The sequence below is a fragment of the Otolemur garnettii genome, unplaced genomic scaffold (assembly GCF_000181295.1).
Source record: "Otolemur garnettii isolate 467f Iridium unplaced genomic scaffold, OtoGar3 scaffold00105, whole genome shotgun sequence".
Taxonomy (NCBI): domain Eukaryota; kingdom Metazoa; phylum Chordata; class Mammalia; order Primates; family Galagidae; genus Otolemur; species Otolemur garnettii.
In genome coordinates, this window is record NW_003852500.1 from 5,151,115 (window position 1) to 5,161,006 (window position 9,892).

The following is a 9,892-nucleotide window of genomic DNA, read 5'->3' on the forward strand; positions in this document are numbered from 1 at the left end:
TTTTTTTTTTTTTTTTTTTTGAGACAGTCTCACTTTGTCCCCATTGGTAGAATGCCATAGCATCACGGCTCACAACCACCTCAAACTCCTGGGCTCAAGTAATTCCCTTGCCTCAGCCTCCCAAGTAGTTGAGACTATAGGCACCCACCACAACGCCTAGCTATTTTTAAAAGATGAGGTCTCACTCTGGCTCAGGCTGGTCTCCAACCTGTGAGCTCAGACAGTATGCCCACCTTGGCTTCCCAGAGTGCTAGGATTACAGGCATGAGCCACTATGCCCGGCCACTACCAATTTTTTTTTAAAACAACATATGTGGGGCAGTGCCTGTGGCTCAGTGAGTGGGGTGCTGGCCCCATATACCAAGGGGAGTGGGTTCAAACCTGGCCCCGGCCAAACTGCAAGAAAAAATAGCCAGGTGTTGTGGCAGGCGCCTATAGTCCCAGCTACTCAGGAGGCTGAGACAAGAGAATCACCTAAGCCCAGGAGTTGGAGATTGCTGTGAGCTGTGACACCATGGTACTCTACCAAGGGCAACAAAGTGAGACGCTGTCTCTAAAAAAAAAAAAAAAAAAACATATATATATATATATATTTAACATTTTGTTTGCAAATAGAAAATATATATATATTTAACATTTTGTGTTTGCAAATAAAAAAAATTATGAGAAAAATGGTTAAATAAATCAAAATGCACTAAATAACCTGAGTCTTCAAGATGTATTGTATGTAGAGTTCTCTGTTTATTACTTGAGTAATAGAAATAACTCAAAGCTATCAAAAAGGGATGGAGGAACTTTAAGGCAGTAGTTCTCAATCTTCAAAATGCCATGACCCTTTAATACAGTTCAGTTTGAGAACCACTGCTTTAAGGTAAGGTCCCTTTTTTTTCTTTATTTTGAGACTAGTATAGCAAGTCTCATTCTGTTGCCCAGGCTAAAGTGCCCTGGCCATAGCTCACAGCAACCTCAAACTCCTGGGCTCAAGTGATCCTCTTGTCTCAGCCTCCCAAGTAGCTAGGACTATAGACGTATGCCACTACATCTTGCTAGTTTTCTATTTTTTGTACAGATGGGGTCTGGCTCTTGCTCAGGCTGGTCTCTAACTCATGAGCTCAAACACTGTGCCAGTCTTGGCTTCCCAGAGTGCTAGGATTACAGGCATGAGCCAATGTACCAGGCCAATAAGGTCACTTTTAAATTGTTTTTCTACAGTATATGTTTTTCAGTATACCTTTTTTTTTTTTTTTTGAGACAGAGCCTCAAGCTATCCCCCTGGGTAGAGTGCTATGGCATCACAGCTCACAGCAACCTCCAACTCCTGGGCTCAAGTAAGTCTCCTGCCTCAGCCTCTCAAGTAGCTGGGACTACAGGCGCCCGCTATAGGCCCGGCCATTTTTTTGGTTGCAGCCATCATTGTTGTTTGGCAGGCTCAGGTTGGGGATTCGAACCCACCACCTTAGGTGTATGTGGCTGGCGCCTTAGCCGCTTGAGCCACAGGCGCCGAGCCCAGTATACCTTTTTTAACAGTGATAATGTGATCAGCACTAGTCTGAGTGTCAGTAAAGTCAATGTCATCTCTCAGCTCTGCCACTAATACAAAGGCAGGGAAATTCACTTACACTCTTGGGGTTAATTTTTCCCAAACACGAACAAGACAAACAGAAAACCTTTCTTGTACTGCTGTCCTATAATGCCACAATAAAGCAATTCATCAGCATTTTTTTCAGATGCCCGATTCACTGGGTGAGAAGAGCTCAGAATGTGGAAAGAGTGAGTGAAAAATAAACAGTGTGGGGTTGTACTGGAATTGGTAAGAGATGGAATTTATTCAGATCTAGCCGTAAAACCACTTTCCCCAGAGCACGTTCACCAAACCCCTCTGTTAAGGTATATTTCCAGCATGGCCTAACATTCCTTTATTCCTCACAGCCTAGTTCTCCTCTCTCTAAGTCTGGTCCAGACCATTTTCCCTGCCAGGCCTTCTGGATGCTGCAACATAACCCAAATCTGCTTTCTGAGAAGGCTGTGCAAATCTAGGATCTGCTCCTTCTTGGGAATTTGCCTCTACTCAGAAACTCACTCAGATGTGGAACGGTTTTTCTCCACGTGGGATCCTGCTCCTGGAGATGTCTCCTTCTTACTTCACAAGAGGTGCTTTGCTCCAAGGAGAATGAGAAATGCACCTAAGGGACAAGTTTATTTCAGTTGGAACCTTTACTCACGGCCACAATTTAACACTGAATATTCCCTGTCCAGTAGAATCTCCGGTCAGACTTTCAATCAACTCCAATTAAGGCTGCTGTGAACACAGACAAGTGTGGACCATACAAACCTAACTAAGAAACAGTCACACTGTCTCACCCAAAGGCTCTGAAGACACATCTAGACAGCTGAGAAACAGACCTGCTGCATGATTCAAGCCTTCGAATTATTTCTTCACACTTAAAATTGTTCCTAACGCTGTGGAGCATGCAATGCTATCTTTTATAACCACATTGATAAATTAGAAAGACCATGACATGACACCTGAAGAAACCTTTGAGTTTTTCTTCTAGGGTGTTTGTCTGTTAGTTTTGTATGTAACTTTCTTCTCTTCTTTCCTTTGTGTGTGTGGAAGAGTTACTGTCCTAAGGGCGAGACTGTGAGCAGAATCTAGTTAAGAAAAGCGTTTCCGGCTCGGCGCCTGTGGCTCAAGCAGCTAAGGCGCCAGCCACATACACCTAAGGTGGCGGGTTCGAACCCAGCCCGGGCCCGCCAAACAACAATGATGGCTGCAACCAAAAAATAGCCGAGCGTTGTGGCGGGCGCCTGTGGTCCCAGCTACTTGGGAGGCTGAGGCAGGAGACTCGCTTGAACCCAGGAGTTGGAGGTTGCTGTGAGCTGTGATGCCATAGCACTCTACCCAGGGGGATAGCTTGAGGCTCTGTCTAAAAAATAAAAAAAAAAAAAGAAAAGAAAAGCGTTTCCTTAACAGCAGCAGCTATTATTTACTGCCAAGCACGGTTATCTAATCCCACGGGCAACCTCAGGAGGCAGGTATTACTAATACCCACGTTTTATATCCGGAATCCAGTCTCACGTACATTATTACCTAGGAAAAATCTTTCTTTTACACTCAGAGCCCTAAGGCACCAAAGCGCCCATTTGACCCCGCCCACTCCGACCCACAGGGGTCGGCCGCGCGAACTCCACCGCCCCGGGCCGCGCCCCCGCGTTCCCACACCCGACCCCAGCCCTGCTCCAGCCCAACAAGCACCCCCCTCCCCGAACTGCGCAACAGCTCCAACAACTGCGGCACGCACCCCAATCCGGGCGGACCGAAGCCGCCCTCAGACCTGGAGGTTTTGGTAACCTCTCCCACGCCAAGCCCAAGACGCGTCCCCGGGGAGCTGCTCATGCGCAGAAGGAGCCTCTGCGGCCTCGTCCCCCGAACATGCGCGGTGAGCCTGCGGGCGGCTGGACTCAGTCTCCCAGAAACCTGCTTGTTCATGGCCTTAGGAAATGTCGGAAAGTTCTACAGATTTAGCAGTTAAGAGGTTGTGCTCCGGAGATAGCACTTCTGCCACCAGCTGCCCTGAATTTGTTTGGTACCACTGGTAAATGGTGCCTGTCTATAATTAGTGTGCCATTGGAACGCCAAGCTACAGAAGGAACTAAAGATGTGAATCAGTGTGCCTTAGCACTGTAAACGTGAAAGTAATTTAAACACTAAGACGTTAAACTAATTAAAATACTAGTAATAAAAGAAAAATAACGTGTTTAAAAGTAAACAGTAAAAGAGAAAAATCGTAGTCTTTCAGCAAAGGTAAGCAAGCTGGCTCTTCAAATTTCAAATAAAAATAAATCCAGAAGAAACTGTTCAAAAAGTCGATTGCAATACGAAACATGCTCCAACTTGAGGATTTGCGAACATCTTAAAGTCAAATAGAAAAGGGATATCCTTTTATAAAAAGGAGTTAGCAAGTGGAGGAGTGGTGAGCAAAGCCCATGATGAGAGCAGTCTGATAGGAAATGTTTGTCCCTGCACAGGCCATTCTTGGGCTGAGATGTTAGAAGGGCATGGTCTGCATTTGAGTGCTTGCTTAGATTTGGGGACAGGCCAAAGTTTAGCGCCCTGTAGGGAAGAGAGGAGCCTGACTAAAATCTGGTCAGACTAAATCAGTGGGTTGGTAGTGAGCACTATGAACACTTGACCACAGATCACAAAAGTAATATATGCGTATTTTAGATAAATTCAGAAATACAAATGAACAAATGAAATGAGCAAAAACACTTCACAAATTCTCACCTCCTGTGTTCATGATTAAATGTTGGGTGCAGCCCTTCTGATTCTTTTACAAAAACAGGATCATTAGAACCAAAAATAGAATTATGATGATGCATAACTTTGTATCAAACAATGCATATTGAACATTTTTATTCAGATCATAAAATCAACTGCTATAGAAAATAAAATCCAATTTACAACAGCAACAAAGAAATATAAATGTTAGTATCAGATTGCATAAGAAATTAAGAAAATCTTTGTGAAGACAATTATACTGCTTTATATGTAATATTTGCTGTTAAAAGCACTTGAACACCTATTCATCAAAATTAGTGGGAAGTGATATTAAAAAATAATGGTGGACTAAGAAGCTTCAAAAATTAGTCCTTCTACTAAACCATTCATTAAGATGACAAAACTGACAGTATCAACATTTTTGGAATTCTGGAATCAAGTAAAAACAGCAAGCCAGTGTCAGGATCTGCTTCTGACACCACTTGTCAGGGCACCAGACTGGCTAGGTCTCAGGCCCAGCTTAGGTAGGTTCTGGACGCGGACCACTAAGCTACCTTGCTCAGAAACAGTTTCTCTTAGGTGCTTGAGGGCTATCTACTTTAGCTGGAGAGAGACAGAGTATCTTAGAGAGAGTAAAGCAGTCTTCTTAGAACAGATAGCTCTTAGTCTTTAACAAGTGGATCTGTGATAGAATGCGCATGCCTTTTGTCTGCCTTCTCCTCCAGCCTAATATAAGGCTGAGCTCATGCCATTCAACACCACAGGTGTAGACACTACCAATTCACCAATGCTCTCTTCTCTCGAGCTCTCTCATGCTTGTTAGAACTAAATCTCTCTCCATGCCTTTTTCACTCTTATAACTCTCACTCCTCCTAGCCATAAGCTATAGAGGCTGCTACAAGTAAGGGCATGCTTAATGAAGAAAGAGGGTGGCGCCTGTGGCTCAATGAGTAGGGCACCGGCCCCATATACCGAGGGTGGCGGGTTCAGGCTGGGCGCCTGTGGTCCCAACTACTCATTAGGCCGAGGCAAGAGAATCCCTAGGCCCAGGAGTTGGAGGTTGCTGTGAGCTGTGTGATGCCACGGCAGGGTAAGACTCTGTCTCTATAAAAAAAAAAAAAATTAGTAAGTATTATGGCATTTTCTTAACCCACTTACCATTCTCTCATTCTTCACCTTTGTAGTGACTGTGGGGACAGCAGCCTGCATTCTTGATGCAGCTTGCTGGTGCTGGGGGGTGGGGATAGACTTTGCTCTGTAAAAAATTGTAGTTCTCTGTTTTGAACTGTCTAAAGATCCTGTGGGTTGAACACAGAGGCTTTTGTTCTGCCCCCCCCCCCCCACCTCCTAGGTTGAGCCTGTCAAATGCATTTAAAGGCATACACAGGTTGAGCATCCCTAATCCAAAAATCTGAAATTCAAAATTAGAAATTCTCCAAAATCTGACATTTTGTGAGCACCAACATGATGCCACAAGTGAGAAATTCCACACATAAGTACATAACACAAACTTTCATCTACAAGATTATTTAAAAATAATATATAAAATTATCTACAGACTATATGTAGAAGGTTTATATGAAACTCAAATGAATTCCAGGTCTAGACTTGGATCCTATTCCCATGTTACCTTATGGATATGCAAATATTCCAAAATCCACAAATTCCAAAATTCGGGTTAAGGGATTTAACTACTAACCTTTTCATCTACTTAACCCTTTCTACCTGTTGCTTCCTGAGAAAAGGAGCAGCCGACAGGACAAACAGAGTAGCAAACAGTGCCAAATCCGTGGAAAGGAAGCTGTGGAGCCTCCTTGGAATAATAAAGGTTTGAAGGGCTACTGTATAAACTGGGGGATCTAGAGTGTGATCTGAATGCCCTTGACTAGACCATGCTCAGAATCTGAGAGACATGAGGTTTGCCTCTCAGGCTGATCTTTGGACTCTGCACAAACAAAAGGAGAAGGAGAAAGTAGAATTATAGGGGCATAGGTAAAAATTGAAGTACTACAGAGGCTGTCTTGGTCCATGTTGTGTTGTTAGAATTACCTGAGATTAGGAAATTTATAATGAAAAAAGGCCTATTTGGCTCATGTATACAGCTCTTCCAGGCTGGTATTTCACTCTGGTAGCTCTGGTGGTTCTGGGGTCTTGAAGGGTGACCCCAATCCCACGACTATACTAGGCATTATCCTAGTAAGATCTCTCTGTAACAGCTCCACTTTTGCAACAGGCCTTTGCCTGGGCCCCCAGGCTGCCCAATACATCCTTTGAAATCTAAGTGGAGTCTGCCATGATCAGGAGGAGTGAGAGTTAGAAGAAACACCTGTACGTATCTGCTGAATTAGAACTATGTGGACACTACGAAGGCCTGCTCCTTACAGTGTAGTGACCTGTGCTGCACCTGAACCCGCCCGAGCCATGGCTAGGGTGTCTAAGGAGCATTGTATTGGAATGTAGGAGCGGATACTTGAGGGAGTGCAGGGCAGTGAACTCTGAGATCCTGCAGATGCCTTTCTGGAAACCTTGTCCTTCAAGTCGTAGATTTGAGGGATAGCCTCAGAGTTCTCTGAAATGCCTCCATGGTCTTTCTCCCATAGTACTGATGAGTAGCACCTGGCTACCTTCTGTTGGCACTAATCTCTTTTGCAAATAGTTACTTGTCCACACCATTGGTTTGATCTCTCAAAGATGTCTTTACTTTCTTTGGATGGCCAAGCTGTGGCTTTTCCAAATCTTTCCACTCTGCATCTCTTTTAATTATAAATTTTATCTTTGAATGATTTCTATCCTCTTGCATCTTACCATATGCTGTTAAACATAGCCATGCATCTCACTCAATATTTTGATTAGAAATACCCTAGCTTATCACTCTTACATTCTACCTTCCACAAAGCCTTTAGGTATACTATTTGTCACTTTGTAACAAGATGGCTTTTACTCCATTTTCCTTTATCACTTTCCTGAGACCTCATCATAATGGCTTTACCACCCCATTTCTAATAGCATACTGCTCACAGCTACTTAAGGAATCTCTGGAAAGACTAAGACTTTACCTGCAGTTATTCTTTTCTTTTCTTTTTTTTTTTTAAGATACAAGGGTTTCATTATGTCGCCCTCAGTAGAGTGCTATAGCATCACAGCTCACAGCAACCTCCAACTCTTGGGCTTAAGTGATTCTCTTGCCTCAGCCTCCCGAGTAGTTGGGACTACAGGTGCCCACCACAACGCCCACCTATTTTGTGTTGCAGTTTGGTGGGGGCTGGGTTCAAACCCGTCACCCTCAGTATATAAGGCCTACACCCTACTCACTGAGCCACAGGCGCTGCCCAGCTTGCAGCAATTCTTTTCTTCTGAGCTCTCACCAGCAAGCCCTCAATGCTCCGTTCACAGCAAAAAATATATATATATGCCACAATGCCTGGCTATTTCTTGCTGCAGTTGTCATTGATGTTTAGCTGGCCCTGGCCAGCTTTGAACCCGCCAGCCTCAGTGTACATGGCCAGTGCCATAACCACTGTGCTATGGGCGCCAAGCCCATAGCAATATATTTTTTCCTAACCTGTTCTTCTCAATTCTTATGTCCATTACACATTACCCAGTTCCCAAGCTGCTTCATATTTTCAGGTATTTGGTATAGCAACACCCCAATTTTCCACTCAGTCCATTTTATACCACTGACTGATAATTTACAATAAAGAGAAATTTACTTGGCTCATGATTCTGTATTGGGGTCCTTCGTGGTTGCCACTTGTCGGGGCCTGGGACTGGCCAGGTCTCCAGCCCCCGGCTTATCTAGGTTCCGGACGCAGACCACTAGGCTACCTTGCTTGGAAACAATTGCTCTTAGGTGCCTGAGGGCTATTTGCTTTAGTAGAAGGGAGAGAGAAAGGGAAAGACAGTATTTGAGGGCACAAAACAGTCTTAGTAAGAAGAATACATCTTAGTAGTCTTTCGTAGAGAGAGACAATATGCAGGCATTCTGCAGGCAGAAGTTATAGAATCAGAGTGAGCAAGTCCATGATAGAATGCATGCTCCTGACTGCCTTCTCCTCCAGATTCTCATAGACATCTTCCCGTGGCTCTTAACACCATACGTGTAGAGACTGCCAATCACTGATGCTCTCATCTCATGCCCTTGTAACCAAGGTGGTACATTACTGAGCTATACAGGTGTTTCTTATAACTCTCACTCCTCCTTGCCCTATGCTATATGGGCTGCTATAATTCTGGACACTGAGAAGTCTATGATCAAGGGCCTACATCTTGTGTGGGCGTACTTGCTGTGTCACAACATGGTGGAAGGTATCACATTAATAAGAGAAAGAAGGGGGCTGAACTCATACTTTTGTAAAGAAACACTACTGAGGAAAGTGCCCTCATGACTTAATTACTTTTAAAAGTTTCTATCTCTCAACTCTGTTGCACTGGATATTAATTTCTCAGCACAAGAATTTTGTAGGACACTTAAACTGTAGGATATAGATTATCGTTATTTTTTTTGAGACAGTCTCAAGGTGTCACCCTGGGTACAGTGCCATGGTGTCATAGCTCACAACAACCTCCAACTCGGGCTCAAGTGATCCTCTTGCCTCAGTTTTTTCTATTTTTAGTAAAGATGGGGGGGGTCTCAATTTTGCTTAGGCTGGTCTCAAACTTGTGAGCTCAAGCAATCCACCTGCCTCAGCCTCCCAGAGTGCTAGGATTATAGGTGTGAGTCACCGTGCCTAGCCCTGCCATATAGATTATTGAAACTGAATAGAAACCACGGAAATAAACCCACAGAAATATGGCCATTTGATTTTTGATAAGATATAAAGTCAATTCAGTGGAGAAAGGGTAGTCTTTTCAACAAGTGGTAGTGGAGCATTTAAACCTACACATGCAAAAACCCAAAATAAATAAACAAAACAGAATGTTATGTTGATTTACACTTCACACTTTGAGTAAAAATTAACTCAAAATGTCTTATAGACTTAAATAAACGTAAAATTATAAAACCCAATGATTGAATATATAAGAGAAAATCTTTGTGACCTTGGGTTATGCAAAGAGGTATTTATTTACTTGTTTATTTATTTAGGAATCATTTAGGAATTTATTTAGTGGCATCATTATAACTCTCTACAACCTCAAACTTGTAGCCTCAAGTAATCCTCCTTCTTTGGCCTCTTGGATACAGGTGTGCGGTATCATATCCAGCTAATTTTTTCTGGTTTTGGTAGAGATGGAGGTGTTGATTTTGCTCAGACTGCTCTTTAACTCCTGATCTCAGGTGGCCTTCCTGCGTCCGAGAATGCTAGGATTATAAGTATGAGCCACTGTGCCTGGCCAGGCAAAGTGTTCTTAAATTTCACACCACTATCACTATTTATAAAAGGTAAAATGAATAAGTTTGACTTTATTAAAATGAAACTTTTTGTTCTGTGAAAAGATTATGTTAGGAGCAAAAAGGGAAGGCCTGGCTCTATGGCTCACACCTGTAATCCTAGCACTCTGGGAGGCCAAGGACAGTGGATTGCCTGAGCTTAGGAGTTCCAGACCCCATCTCTAAAAATAGCTGGGCATTGTGGTGCCAGGTGCCTATAGTCCCAGCTACTTGGGAGGCTG

General features: G+C 43.5%; 1 protein-coding gene across 2 annotated transcripts in view; it reads right to left on the bottom strand.

Annotated features, from left to right (window-relative positions):
- LOC105887689 (zinc finger protein 33B-like) overlaps positions 1-3,365 on the bottom strand; it is a 39,771-nt gene extending 36,406 nt beyond the window's left edge. For both annotated transcript variants that reach the window (XM_023517216.1, XM_023517215.1), the window contains exons 1-2: positions 3,303-3,365; positions 2,081-2,183 (exon numbers count right to left, since the gene is read on the bottom strand). The gene's annotated coding sequence lies outside the window, so the exon portion shown is untranslated. The remainder of the gene's footprint in view (positions 1-2,080; positions 2,184-3,302) is intronic.
- Between the last annotated feature and the right edge of the window lie 6,527 nt (positions 3,366-9,892).